We start from the raw sequence: 15,365 nt of genomic DNA on the forward strand, positions 1-15,365 counted from the left end.
GAGGAAATCCTTCCTCGCCTCAAAGATGACCACTTACATAACCTCCTAAATAAATAAATATCCGCGGACAATAGACCATACATGGACGTGAGGAAAGAGAGAATCCTCCACCCCCTGATGATGATGAGGATGCTGATGATGATGCTGAGGATGAGGATGATGATGGTGAGGATGATGATGATGCTGAAGCTGGCCACCCCCTTCCACCCTCTCGTCCCACATCAATGAGACGCAGAAGCAGCGAGATGTTTCCACGCTGACATCTGCGCGCGCACACGTGTTCACATCTGCAGACAAACTCTTTTTTTAAATCTTCTATTTTTTAATTCCTGCTCTTCAGACGCATCCTCCCCCTCCTCCTCTCGTCCCCCCCCCCGTGGATTCCCCCTCTCAACTTTGCTCTCCTCCGTCATCTCGGTCCTCCCACGCTGGTTGTTCCCACTGTCGCATTCCCCAGTCCGTCCTCGCCCGGGAATGCTCGCTCCCGCCGCCGCCTGCGTGCTGCTCATGACAGCATGGGACCCGCCGCGTCCAAGAGGAAGACTTTAAAAAACGATGCGATTTCTTCAGTGGCGGCAAAAGTTAGGTGAGTGTTTTTTTTTGTTTTTGTCCTTCTTTTAAGTTTCATCTTGCGGTGCTTGTCTGCCATCCATGCGCACTACGTCTGGGATTTTTTTTTTTTTTTTTTGGGACTCGTCCTGCTTCCCATTTGATGTTCATCACGAGGTCGTGGATTTGTGAATGGATTGTGTAATGAAACCTCATGCAGCTGCTCTGACTCACATCCAACAGCTGCATTTTTTTTCCAAGTGCTGGAGATAACAGTGTTTTTCTATCTCTCTGCCAATTAATCAATCACGGCAATCGATCAGGTAATTTGGCCGGTCAAGGCTCGGTTATTGGACTGGACCCTTGCAGAGAAAGGTTTGGGGCATCGGTCCAGACCTATTAAAAAAAGCCTCACATTATGTGTGTGTGTGTGTGTGATGGACGCGTGTCCCCACATACGATGCCACGCTCCAGATCTCAGGGAGAATCAACACACTCACACACACACACACCATCCCCTCTCTTTGCTTCAGTGGTCTCCTGCAGCAGCCCCTGGAGTGTGCGACTGCAATTCAATCAGTGTTTGCCCTTGACTTGACTGTGCAGACAGATGTGGCCTGATGTTGTTACGTCATCCTCCATGTGTGCGTCTGGATGTGTGAGAGGCGAACGGTTTGTTTATGTCGCCACAGGTCTCGCAGGTGTGTGTTTTGTGTGATGAGACTTTAAACGAGGGAGTAAAAAAAAATATTACCCAAAGCCAAGGTCAGGTCGTGGGGGCAGCAGCAAATGCAAAGACACCCACTTTTTAAAACCAAAATCAATTTTTTTTTTGTAGCTTCGCTTCCTGCAAATTTGGTTTAGACAAAAGTGCATCAAAGTGTCTAAATAATTAGTTAATCTTTGTCATAAATGGTGTCAGGATTGGGATGGATACATGAGGTAACGAAAAGGAGGAACATGTGTTTAAATAAAACTAACATAGAGTCATTAATTGAGGAAAAACGTAATATTAGTTATGAAAAGAAAGTTTATTTTTACAGTCATATTTGAGCCACAAAGTGTCTCTTGACTACAGAGTGTAAAGAACAGAAACAGATGATCAATGAAAGTAACACTCCATATTAAATTATAGGGAAATGATAGTAATCACACGGTCTCGCAACTGATGCCAGGAATGGAAATGTTCTCCTGTTTTGTTTTTTTTGCCTAACATTAAAGATAGTGTTTACTTTCTTGAATTTTGAAAACTTTTGCTCAACATTTTTCCTCTTTTGTTGCCAAAAATCGTACCTTAACCGATCACTGACACACTTGCAAAGATTAACTTTGATTGAAAGAGTGATTATCTTCATATTCACTTCTAGACATGTTTATTTTTTCCCATAGTGCATTACTGACAGCATTTTTAAACATCTGCAGGAAGACGACCACATCTGGTTGAGAATAATCTTGCTGTTTTGGGAGCGAAGTTTAAGTTCTTGTTGGAACCTTGTTGCTGGAATTTTAAGTTAAAGTTCGAAAGTGCAAAGATAAGTACAGTATTGGAGTCGTTTATTAGAGGAAAATCCAACATCGTTAAAGCAGCACAACCGAAGTTTGAATATGTTTGTGTTTGGCTCCCCCTACTGTTAGAGCATCGTTATTGCAAGAGTGTAAACCGTTTTGAAAACTGCAGGGTCTTCAGTCCTCAGTCCACATGTGTATTGGTTAATTGGGTCATTTTGTCTTCTTGATGGCTATCAAAAAGTACTTCAACCGTAAAAAACAAAAATGAATTTGCATTCTGCCATCTTCGATTGTACGGGTTTTATATTTTGTCTATACTGGGAAGAGTTGGATCTACGGAAAAAGTCAACCCTACTGTTTGTTGGTGTATCGATATTCAACAGCACTGTATTTATTTTTTCTTCTGGCTTTTAAGACAAGCTTCATTTTTTATTATAATTATTTTATACTTTATGTTTCAAGTACGATATTTGTTCCTATACTTTAGATGCACAATTCACAGTATTTGTTTGTTTTTGTGCTGCAATTAAAATTCTGACTGTAGCAGCAGTCATTATGCCGTCAGCAGCTAAAGAAAACAATAAAATCCTGTTTGATGCTGGTGATGACTCAGGACGAGAGGATACAGTCGACTCCAGCAGCTTTTAAAGCTGATTTTTGGACATATTTTTGTATCATAACAAATAAAAGCAGTTATGACTTCGTCAAGAGTCATATAGTCTGTAAATTCTGCAACATCAGAGTCAAGTACTCGACAATACTCCAAATTTACCCTGTTTTTACAGTATTATATCATTGTCCATGTATCGTGAGACATACTGTATCGCCTGATTCTTGCCAATACACAGCCCTAGTGGTGACCGGATGTGTTGCCCAATAATTGTTACATATTGACGAGCACAGATGGAATAAAAACCAGAGAGTTCAAATGTTACGTTGAGCCGCTTTGATATTCAGTGAAACACTCTGGTTGTTATTCAAAGGAAATGCTGACAGTGACAGCAGTATACATTCAGATGTAATTGACTCGCCAAACAATGAAAAAAACCCTCGTTTTTTTTCCCTCACACACTCTTCTCGCAGACAGTTTAATTTTCAGGGTTGATAGCGAAACGAAGGTTGGCTCTCGTTCAAAGGAAACGCTCCTCAATCACATCCAATATTTATCAGCCTCTCACCAGCACATGACCCTCGCAAACCGAGAAAGCAAACGCTCAAAGGTGGTTTCTCTGCATCGTCGACACCTTCACTCGTGCACGTATTTTCTCTTGAAGGATTTGGGGGCACATGTGCCGCCTCATCCTCCTGCTCGCCTTCCCTTCCTCCGCTGTGTCAGAGGCTCACAACACTGGCCTCTGAAGAGCCCGGTGCCTTTGAGGTGGATCTGCAGTGTCAGATCTCCAGGCTGGAGCGGCACTTTCATCTGAAACGTTTTCCGCCCAAACAAATGATTTGTTTCCCTGCAATTTCACCTTTTTGTGGTTGGAGATCCTGCCGTCGTCGTGGTTTGCTGTCATGTAAACAGTGACGTTCTGGGGAAGGGCTTTTACTGGTTGAGATTGAAGTGTCGCATCAGTTGTCATGAAGACTCAGGAGATTATGTTAGTCAGAGGCAGGTTTTTTTTTCTTGTTTGCTCTGATTCAGAACATATTTGGCATTTTTGTCTTAAGAAGACATGTCTGGATGAGGATGGTAGATTTGGGACTTTTGTTTCAGTCTACTGGATTGTTCATCAGTAAAAAAACAGGTATGAAGGTTTTATTTCAATAACATTTTGAATAAAAAACATTAGGCCAGTTTTCATGATTACCATCTGGATCCACAAACATTTTTGAAGAATTTGTCAGTCTTACCGCTGCCCAATGTGTTTGATGTGCAAGCCAGTTCTTAAACATTGTACCCATCACTGTCAGCGATATTTACAATGCCTTAAAAGTATCTTTTTTTCAGATGAAATAAATTCAAGATATTAATATTGGGTGCAAAAGAACATAATATGTAATGATGCAAGCGTAGGGATAGACGCTTGTACACATTTTCAGTTAATACTTTTTCCATTTTAAGAGTCAATTATTTTCTATTACCATTATAAGTCTTAGAAATTTGGATTTTCATAATATATAACATGCAATCATTGTTGTTGGATTTATTTTGTAGCCTGGATATTAACAGGATAGATCCATGAGGAGGATACTTGCATTTGTACCTTGTTGTATTTAAAGTCTCGTCTACTGTCTCTAGTAGTATTTCATTTTCCTTTAAAGGGCAATTCATGTGAAAACGTTGCTGACTCACTCACATGTTTAAAATGTTGAAGTCCAGGATGCAGTAAGTTGACCATCATGACCATGTTACGTATTACTTTATAAAGTCTCAGCGAATGAGAGGTTACGAGAGCGGAGTCCATTAGGTCTTTACTCCTTCAGCCAAGGATGTTAAAAGCCAACAATTCAAAGAGGATTCTTGCTGAGTCACGATATAAGCATATAAACGTTGGTCATGATGTCACTTTTCAAAAGTTGAGTCAAAATCAAAAGTCGAAAGAGACTTTCCTTCAAGAAGTCAATAACAAGCTTTTATCCTGAACGAGGAGGAGGTGAAAAACACTGGCCTTTTCAGAAAAAGAAATGCAGGGATAAACTATAAAAATGTGAATAATAAAGACAAATTGTGTGCACTTAAATGTCCAACATTTCTCTTTGTGTACACACAACCCACATCCTGAAAGCTTCTGCTGCACTAAAAACCTACTCATACTGGCATCTTTCTGGTCTAAGTGTCCTTCAGTACTAATAGAACAGAAAATCTTTAAAATACGTTTGCCTGGAAGATAGCTGTCGAAGTGGAATCTAAAGAATGGACTTTTGAAAGACTAAAAATAAATAGAATGTAATAATTATCGTAGTAGCCTCCGAGCACTATTGGGTTTCAATGGTTGAGAAATGTAGTTGTTTAGAAATATATCTTTAGTGGTTCTGTCTTTTGACTTCTTATAGACTTCCAAATGTCTCAACAAACTGTCTTTAAATAATAGAATTATTTAATTATAATGTAGATTACTCAACTGTTAGTGAAGTATTTAACAGCAACTCTATAGGGTTAAGAGAAAGGAAATACAAGGACCCTCATGAAAATTAAAAATATGTCCAATCTAGATGTAATTTGATTTATATATTAAAAAAATACATGTAAATGTAATATTCCAAGAATTTCAGCTACTTTTGCCAATTGTAAGGTGGCGCAAACAGGGACCCATGAACATTAAAAAACATTCAATTCAGACGAAAGTTAAACAATACCGTAAGTAAGTAAGTAATAGTATGTAAAGCACCTTTCTAGACCAGGGTGACCGTAGTATTACATACAAAGTAGGAGGGATTGTTGGCAGAATGTTGTCACCTTTTAATTCTTTTAAAGGGACACAAAAAAGAAGCAAACACAATTTGAAATGGGAAGTTCTTTAATTTATCTGAACTTAATCTCTTTTGTCTTTGTCAAGTTTTCTTTTCAACGAACGTGTAATATTGTAATTCTGTACGTGACAACTCTTCATTTAACAGTTGTTTTTTTTAACATACATTCTGACACATTTTCAAGAACTCATTAAAGGATGTAATAAAGCGATGGTTACATTTTTGAGTCCAGAGGAATTACGCCTCAACCCATGAAAGTGCAACACACAGCTTATATATGAGCGGAAAAAAATTGGCCAATCACAACGCGGTGCCGGTGTGAGCTGGAGGACTTAAAGGAAAAGTGAAAGGTCAAGGTTCTGGGAATTTTCCTGATCAACTGAGCAGAAACACAGAGAGGTTGTTACTCAGTGCGCATCACTGTCACCTTCTGTTATTTGTGGTTATGAAACAGGTAACCCCCCCCTCGCTCGACGGGGGGAAGAGGAGACAGAGTGAAGAGATTACCTTGAATTTTCACGCTTGGATTCTGCGACTTTGACTGAAATAGCAGGGGCTTTGATCTTCCTATCAACAGGAGATGGTAGGCATTTACAGTTTGGCTCAAGGGCAGCCGACAGCGGCGTGTAGGAAGACGGTGTGCCAGATGAAAGACGTGTCCTACAAGGGTGGCTGAGATTGTGTCTTTGGTTTCTGAGGTCAGACAGGTGCGCTGGACTTTGACTCGAGACCTTCAGGTAAAGAAGTTTGTTTGCACTTCATCTCATGGTCTTTGATATACTCACATATTCTACAGCAACAATACTTGGTTTGTGTGTCTCAGAGTTGTTGACTTGCAGCTTAATAGCTTCATTCATTGAACTAATAGTGGATTTATGTTCTCGTATTGTAACATGTGTGTAATTTCTTTGCTGCTGAGGTGACTCATGGAATACCTCGGGTGGTGCAGGGAATTGACTCACGATCAATGATAATGTATGTCTTTGTGAATCAGTGAACTCCGGTGACTCAGCAGTGCTCACTCCACGTGGAAACAACTTTTTTCCGTCTTATCTTCTCCCTTGACGTTTTCATAAAAGAGCCTGAAGAAAGTGATGAAGTACATGTGCAAGACCCGTAGGTGGCGATGTAGTGTTCTGTGTGGTACATGCAGACAAAAAGCTTTCCACGGAAGAAGATCAAGGCAACAAAAGCAAAAACACATTCAGAGTTGAACATTTTACATTAACATTTACAACAAACTAAAAACAACCTGCACTAACAGAGTATAGTGAACCACAGTATATCAGGTATGTTGTGCTTGATTTTGGATCACCGTCAGAATTCCTGCTTAACTCTTGAAATGAAACATAAAAAGTTGCAGATGGAGGGATCGATGGATGGATAGATTAATGGATGGATGGATAGATAGAAATGAAACATAAAAAGTTGGAGATGGATGGATGGATGGATGGATGGATGGATGGATGGATGGATGGATGGATGGATGGATGGATGGATGGATGGATGGATGGATGGATGGATGGATGGATGGATGGATGGATGGATGGATGGATGGATGGATGGATGGATGGATGGATGGATGGAGGATGGATGGATGGATGGATGGATTGGGTTTCCAGTTCACAACGGACGATAGTTTCATAAGAACAATTAAAAAGAACATAGATCAAAGTAAGTGATGAACAAAGAAAAGGATACAAAAGGATAAATAGAATAAGATTAACATTCTATATATATTATTATATTATAATATTCTCACTTAGAGTTAATTTCACATTATGACTAAATCAACTTCCATGATTCAAGAATTGTGTTTGCTGATGGAAAAAAACTTTTCCAAATTGGGATATAAACTTGGGCAGCTAAAGTGCGAGACAAGGGGCAACATCTGTTTTAAAAAATCGATACCAATGCGGATGTACAAAAAGTTAATCGAGTGTCCCATAGGATTTTTACTAAGGTAGACTAGTGTCCCACTATTGAAACATGAAGATGACTAATCATATTAATCTTTTAGAAACCTTAATTGAATAAAAAATAAAATAAACATGAGCAGGCTGCTTCTTTGGCAGAAAGGGGTTCCATCGCCATGGTTCTCCTTGTAGGACTGCATGCATTTAATATTAAATACTTATGTCAGACACGGTCAGGCAAAACTTTAAGCTCTCTTTTAAAACATAAAAATACGTTCATTAAAAGTACATTCAAGCCAATACGATTTGTTTGTGTTTTGAGCTGTGTAAAATGCTCCCAAACTTTCAAGTTTTTGACAGCGTAAATGCTATAGGCAGTGCTGCCATATCTGTATACTCTGCCTTCGCTAGAGCTGCTATTGCTAATCTGTAATTCTCATCAGAGATTAAAACAAGAAAATACTATTTTTATTATCGATTCTTATTGACAACGTTGAGTAATCACGCCTTGACTTTACATTACGGCTTGAAAACTCAAGTTCAGTAGCAGATGTGTGAATACCATTAGTTTCATCTTCATATAAGCAACTTTCTCTGCTATGTAAGAATCAGGATCCGCTCAAGGATATGTCAGGACAAAGTACAAAGTACTTGTACAAAGTAGCCACAAGCTTCTCAAAATTTTGACCGGGTTTGACTACACAAGTAAAGTAATCCACTCCACACCAGTGACACACCAGGTATTCTAGGTGGCTTCTGGAAAAATGAAGGTGTTATTTTTTCTTTTTTTTTTGTAGAAATCATCTTCTGACCGTCAATACAGCACATATACACAGTATCTCCCTCCTTTCAGGAAGCGGAGCTCAGCAAACAGTTTATCGGCTCACAGGGTAAACCTTCTGAAGCGTAATCAGGATTCCCTCTCTGCGATTGTTGGTCTTTTTTCTGTCGGTGACTGTGCATTTTATTTTGCAAACAACTCACTCTCCTTCCTCCTCCCAGGCTTATTTTTCTGGTGGCAAAACAATGACAAATATAGTATTTATTTATATATGCATGTGGGTGATCTGCTGGTTCCTCAAATAATTGAAAGCTAAATACACATATTTATTAACAATTATAAGTAAACGGTTCATCTTGTGATCCCTTTATGCACCAAGCTGCTGAGACTCCCTTAAGCCCTCCAGCTCGCACAACAATCCTCTCAACAGGTTGTCATCGTCACCCCGCTGTGTATCTGTGCTCGCATGTTTGTGGGAGACCCAATTCAATTAGTCGGGCGGGGAGGACAGTTCCAAAAGGGCACGAGGAACCTCTTTGTCGATAGTGGAGTCACGTCGACAGGGGAGGGGGGTTGAATGTGGGAAGACTGCCAGCTTGTTTTCAATCATGTCCTCGAGGGATGTATGTCACGGTGTCAGATGCCATTCCGGTTCATGTGGAAGCATGCTCGGATAATCAATCAGATTGTGGTTATTAAAGCAACAACATGTAACATTTTATTATTATTCTTGATGGTTTCATTTTTAGCGGTGGCTCATAGGCTACAACTCTTAAGATATTATTTTAAACATTTCTTTAACTGCATTTCTTTAACATTGACAGTAACACGATTGAAACACTAGGGGGAGACGTGAACACGATTCTGAATACTACAGTTTGGGCTTTTCGGTACTTCAGTAGTCATTGAGTGAAAACGATAAATCAAAGCAAACCATTAATAACATCTAATGAGTGTTTTCATTCCCTCGATATGAAATCTTGTGGTGACATAGATAATAGTGAAGTCTTGTCAGTTCAATCTTCAAGCTATTCTTACGGAAATTGTAGATTTTAAGACATGAGTTATGAGGGGAATTATAAACCAAATACATGAAAAAATGAAAGGAAAACCATTAAAGGAGATTCCACAAATTATAGAAATAACGCTACGTCCATCTTTCTTTCTTAAAAACACCCCATTATTTAAGTATTAGGTTATAGAGAAAAGCTGAGTAAAAATAATAACCACTGGGATAAAAATAGTCATTCCAGCTCTCATCTTTTTCCAATAAATCTAGTCATGATGAAAAGAACGACAGGTGATTCCAGTCTTTTATGAGGTTGTCGGGATGATTTTGGATTGATACGTCAAACCAGGTTTTTCAGCAACATGTGTGACAAGTCTCACTTTTTGTTCTTTTGACTTAGGTAAAGTCCAAGATTTTGAGTGACAAAGAAAGACTTGTTTGCGGCTGTGGTTTAATATCACTGGTCGACCAATCTTACCATCTGAGACTGACAGTAAGGATGATGGTTTGAATCTCATCATTGTTTCTAAAAGTCATCATGGTTGAAAATAATGGAGACAAACTTGTGTGATTGAAACCACAATGTTGAGATGATTGTGACTAAGGGTTTTTCGTAGGTTCCTGTGGGTCAGTTGAATCCTACTAATCGCTAAAAGACGGCACTGCTTCATGAAGCTTCATCATCTAAACACTGGTGTCTTACACTGAATCTAGAGACAGGCAAGTAACTCAATGCCATTCAGATCAAGGACTAGATTTTGACAAACCTGTAACCACTAGTAAGTATGTAATTATTAATTAGACTTTAAATGACCAAGACAACACAGCAGCCCTAAGATAATTATGAAAAAAGCCTGCACAAATAAAAAGATCTCAAGATGTTTCTTGAAGGAGTCAGTAGATCCATCAAACACAGAGGGAGAAGAAGATCGTATCAAAGCTTAGGAGCAACAGTCTGGAAGGATTTCTCTCCTCTGGTCCTGAAGCGTGTTCCGGAACCATCAGTAGATTCTGATCCACAGACTTTAGAGCCCGAGCTGGGGTGTAAGGCTGGATCAGATCACTGATGTAAGAAGGAGCCTGACCATGAATTGATCTGAAAGTAAGAACCAGAATTTTAAATTGATCCTGAAAGAAACTAGATTGATGGATTGACTTTATTAACTGGCAATCAGTACAGAGTATTAAGAATCGGGGAAATGTGAGTTCTCCTACTAGAACGGCTCAGAATTCTCGCTGCAGAGTTGTGTATTAACTGCAGGCGAGACAGCTCCTTCTTGTTTAGACACATTGTAGTGGTGTAGAATAATTGATTCACAAAAGCCCTCGACACACTGGTGTAGCTGAAGAGCGATATGATTTTTAACACTTTCTTTACAAACAGCATGTCATGACAGATGGGATTTCTCCATAATTTTTCACTTGAAACTTTGTGTCGCTGAGCTGTACTCACATGCACTGAACATCACAGACATGAATAAATATTTGGACACAAATTTGAAATTGAATTTGAAATATAATGTGCAAAAGTTTGCAGATTTATTTTTTTGTTGTTGATTGGAAAAATAATATTGACTTGAACAATGACAATTAGTCATAAGTTACAATATAAAATCACTTTGTCTGTACTATTGTAATTACTGCTTGGTGAGTCATGAGAGATCTCTTTGTTCTGAGATACTCCCTCATGACAGTTGCATGTATTAAAAGTGGCTGTGGATAAAAGCTTAAGCAAATGCTAATGAGAAGCAAATAGAGCCAAAAAAATCCTTTCATTTTTGTCCAACATTTACCACGATGGCTGGTAAAGATCCAGTTGTGTTGGCCTCGCAACAGCTTTCCTGCCTTTTAGGTACGTTTTTTCCCCTGAGTCTCCATTTCAGTGCGAGGCAGTTTTACACATAAATCACCTGTTTAATTTAGACTGTCATTCTTTATTAAGAAGATGAATCATCTTTTCAATCCTGTTACTGACTAGATTCAATTCATTAAAGTTAATTAACTTCTACGGGGTGGTAAAGTTCACCTCAATATGACTGTAGCTAGCAGCGATAAGCAAGCAAATATACACTGAAAATAACTCACAGGAGCGAGGTATTATTCAACTTATAATGTTTTTTTTAAATAATTGTATTAGGGTACTTCAGTGTCATAAACAATAATCAAAATAAAATAAGAACAAGATGATACAATCCAAGTCTAAAGATAAAGAACATAGATCAAAGAAAAATTACAAAGACAAAGGATACAAAGATTAACATAGAACAGAACATCGTGATACTTTTACTCCACTCCTGCCCCCAAACTCAGAATTGTACAATTTAATAGCCCAATTAAGTTTAAGCTTTTAGATAAGAAAAAATATATATATATATAAAATTGTTTGGCTAGAGACCTCGGCTCCTGCAAGTGTTTGTATTGTGTTCTGTGTGGGATGTCACAAGTAGGTTGTAAGTAGTGATGGTTTAATAAAACCTCATGAAGCAGTGTTTTTTATTTATAATTATTTTTTATCTGTGATCTTAAAATACTGCTTCATGAAACTTTATCAGCCCATCACGAGTTGGCAATTTTTATACTTCGATTGTGTTAAGAAAAAGCCAAAACCTACTGTGGTGTCAAAAGCATGTTTCATAAATATTTTGTTTCCAGATATAATAATTTTGAATGAAGATTTTAGCTGCTAATTCTATGTCGAGCTTGGTAAAACTGACACAAAATTTTTCATTTGTATTTACAAAGGCCATTGTAAGATGTATTCTGTGAATAATACACTATATACAGTACAGTGATTTTTACAGATATTCATCTCTTTTGAATACATTTGTCCCTTTTTCGAGAGCTACTGAAAGGGAACCGGTTCCAAATGACCCATCATTGTATATTGCCTTCCTAACATATAGTCATGTGACTCTTTAATCTACCGTCTGATCACAACGATTCATCAATGCAAAGCCTGTTGGCTCAAGCTGCAGAAAACAGCTTCAAAATCTTCACGCAGCTACTTGTCTTTCTCTCTAGATGTTGATATGTTGCACCAAACCAGGTCTTCTTATCTCCCCCCGTTTCTGTACGCATTAGTAAAAGCTGCTGGCGTGGACCTCCGACTCTCACCCTAACCCGCTTCACGACGCTCCGATCAGAATCCCGATGATAAATGAGTCGTCGCGACGACGGCAGCAGATTGAGACCATTGTCTTCCACTTCTATCTGCTCGTTCCAGTGATGCACCTGCAGATCCGACTGATGTGCTCAGAAGACGTAGGTGTAGAAGTGGATCTAAAACAGGAAACGGGAGAACAAACATTATGCGGCAGCCCGAAAAGAGACGGAGCGAATAGTTAATGTTTTGTAATGCTCGTCAAGTATCCGACGCTCTTCTGTCCAGATGCATTAGAAGTGTGAGCGAGGGCTGAGGAGGGTTTGTGAGGAGAGCGAGTGCGATTGTGTCTGACTCATTGAGCTGCTGAGACACACTGCAGTATCAGCAGAACCACACAAATGTTCTCGTATTCTCCACGATTGGCCGGCGAAGCCGTTAGTCGAATAATGAGAGATTATATTGGAATTGTGCTACAAGTGGCGGAGGGCAAGTTCATTAAGGGAAACCCAGACATCATCAGAGCGAACAGTCAAAGAGGGAAGTCAGGAGATTTCGAGAGAGAAGAACGTGTTGTTGAGAGAGTATCACGTCATGTCAAAATGGCCGCTGTGACCAAAATGTGGGTAAGAATTATTCAGAATCAATAATTATTCAAGATATATTATTATCACAAGAACTTGTTTCTTAACAGGAAAAAGGGAAAGTACTGGTACATATTTGTTTAAAGTTAGACCTTTGGATATAATCAGCAAAAATTCAAAAGCAAGATAGACTAAAAAAACAGTTTTATGTGCATCTAAAATACATATAACCATAATGCTCAAACATCAGGAGATCTCTGCTGCAAGAAAGTCTTTTATATAGATTTTTTTCAAATGATCTTCACTCGTTTACAGGCTTATTTTTTCAAATAAATAAGACATACAAAACCATCTTAATGTGTCAAGAGTCAAATCTCAAATTAGACTCTTTGCTACTAAGTGGAAAATCGAGTTATGTTTTAAACAAACTCAGTAAAAATCAATCAGAAATTATCTCTATTTTTGTGCGGTCCTGTCCAACATTCTTAGTGTAAATACTTGTTATTTTATCTTGGTGTATCATACACTAATGATTTCTAAGGCACTTTCTGAATAATCATTCTTTCATATCCAACACCTGGACTTTAAACACATTAAAAAAGCAACATTTATTGAGTTTGAGACACTATTTGTGCTGCTGCTTTCAGAATTTAGGGCTAGTGTTAGTGTGTTATTGTTAGGGTTAGGGTTAGGGTTAGGGTTAGGGTTAGGGCTAGGGCTAGGGCTAGTGTTAGGGTTTGGGATGAACTGTTTACTGATAAGGATTTAAAATGGCTATACAGCTAGCTCCCCAAACCTGTACCTAATAGGAGTTTGGTCTGCAATTCATATGTGATATAATAGTTGATCAAGTGCTGTTAAATGAAAATGTATTCACTATTTATTTAGACGTAGTTCGAGAAAAGTTTCATAGACTAAACAAATAAATAAATAGCGAAACGCATTCAGTAATTCTAACAGTTCTAGCCTCCAGGCCTGAGTTGGACAGGGATGTCACACTTCCCTCCCGATCCTTATTAAACTTTCCTCCGCCGACGTCTGCTGTCACTTGTAGGGTAGCAGGCATGAAACATCCTCCGTCAGCCTTCCTGAGCTCGTCTTTCCTCCCTCTACATCCTCACACCTGCAACCAACCGCCCACCTCCTCGGCTCCTCGAGGGTCCTCGTGTCCAGTCCGATGAATAATGGAGGACGTCAGCTTTGAGTCCTCGGAGAGACACCTGATGATGGCAAAACACACTTGTTAGGAGGGGTCCCATCTTCTCCACAGTGGTTCCCAAATAAAACGTGATGCCGTGGAAATGTATGGCAGAGTTTATTTTTAGCAGTGGAAGGGATTGTGTGGTGGCACGTGCACAGCCTCCGAGGAGGAATTAGACCCTTAAACTCTGCGGGAGTCTGGGTTACTTCCTCTGCTGAGAGGCAGCGAGAAAGAAGGGGGGAGAGAGAGAGAGACTGCAGCACTCAGATGTTTGCACTTGTGTTTCCTCTTGTTTGGTAGATTTACTTTAACAGGACAAACATAAATCATGTTTGTTGTGTGTTGTGTTTTGTATGAGCGGCAAAAATGTGATAAAGATGCTTCCAGGGCAGATTTAGTTGGCTTCCCCTGACAAGCTCCAGGATGATTGAAATATGGTTTGGATTTAGAGATTTTTGTTTTGATTATTTAATGTTCCATTGCTATATATATTTATCTATATTTTTATTTTAACCGTAGGCCTTAAGGTCTACATGGGTTTCCTTACAATGTGTGTACAAGAATCTGGCGATACGACTGGTATCTTGATACAGGGGCAACCATACGATATGGGATGTATCACAATATATTTCAATACGGTAGGATAAAGGAAATATTTGTAGTATCGTCCAAGTATGACTCTTGACACATTCGTAACTGCTTTCATTTGTTTTGAAACCAAAATATGTCCAAACATCAGCTTTAAAAGCTGCTGGAGTCGACTGTATCCTCTCGTCCTCAGTCATCACATGGATCTCAGGGGATTTCAATGTTCCTTTAGCGGTGGAGGACTTATTGACTGCTGCCGTCTAGCGGCTGGAAATGTAATTGCAACCAAAAAATGAACACGGCTTGAATGTATGTATATTTTAAATTTAAGAAAACACAATGTATTTTACATACATTATTGGAGTATAAACCATAAACGAACTTTGGTAACACATAAAATATAATTTAAAAAACGAAGAAAATAAAATTAGAGCGGAATACCATATTGTGGATAAGAATTTAGAATACAATTTTTTTATTCATTATGTACAGTATATATATTTTTTTTTTATACTTACATACATATGCGTAAGTAGTTGAAAAAAAGGTACAGAGAAGTATCTCAAGTGTCTGCACAAGTTCACCGGCTCTGTATGAACAGAAAATACAAATGGAGGTCGAGTAGTCCCAATAGACAGAGAAAAACGAAGTAAACAGGCAAAAGGGCAAACGATCGAGAAAATAAAAGCCTGAAGTAAAGACGACAGAAAAGGG

At 38.8% G+C, this 15,365-nt stretch overlaps 1 protein-coding gene across 2 annotated transcripts in view; it reads left to right on the plus strand.

The window, feature by feature from the left end:
• The first annotated feature begins 262 nt into the window (after nucleotides 1-262).
• Nucleotides 263-15,365, plus strand: part of nsmfa (NMDA receptor synaptonuclear signaling and neuronal migration factor a) — a 50,558-nt gene continuing 35,455 nt past the window's right edge. For both annotated transcript variants that reach the window (XR_015711332.1, XR_015711333.1), the window contains exon 1: nucleotides 263-586. The gene's annotated coding sequence lies outside the window, so the exon portion shown is untranslated. The remainder of the gene's footprint in view (nucleotides 587-15,365) is intronic.

The sequence above is a fragment of the Callionymus lyra genome, chromosome 5 (assembly GCF_982586985.1).
Source record: "Callionymus lyra chromosome 5, fCalLyr1.hap1.1, whole genome shotgun sequence".
Taxonomy (NCBI): Eukaryota; Metazoa; Chordata; class Actinopteri; order Syngnathiformes; family Callionymidae; genus Callionymus; species Callionymus lyra.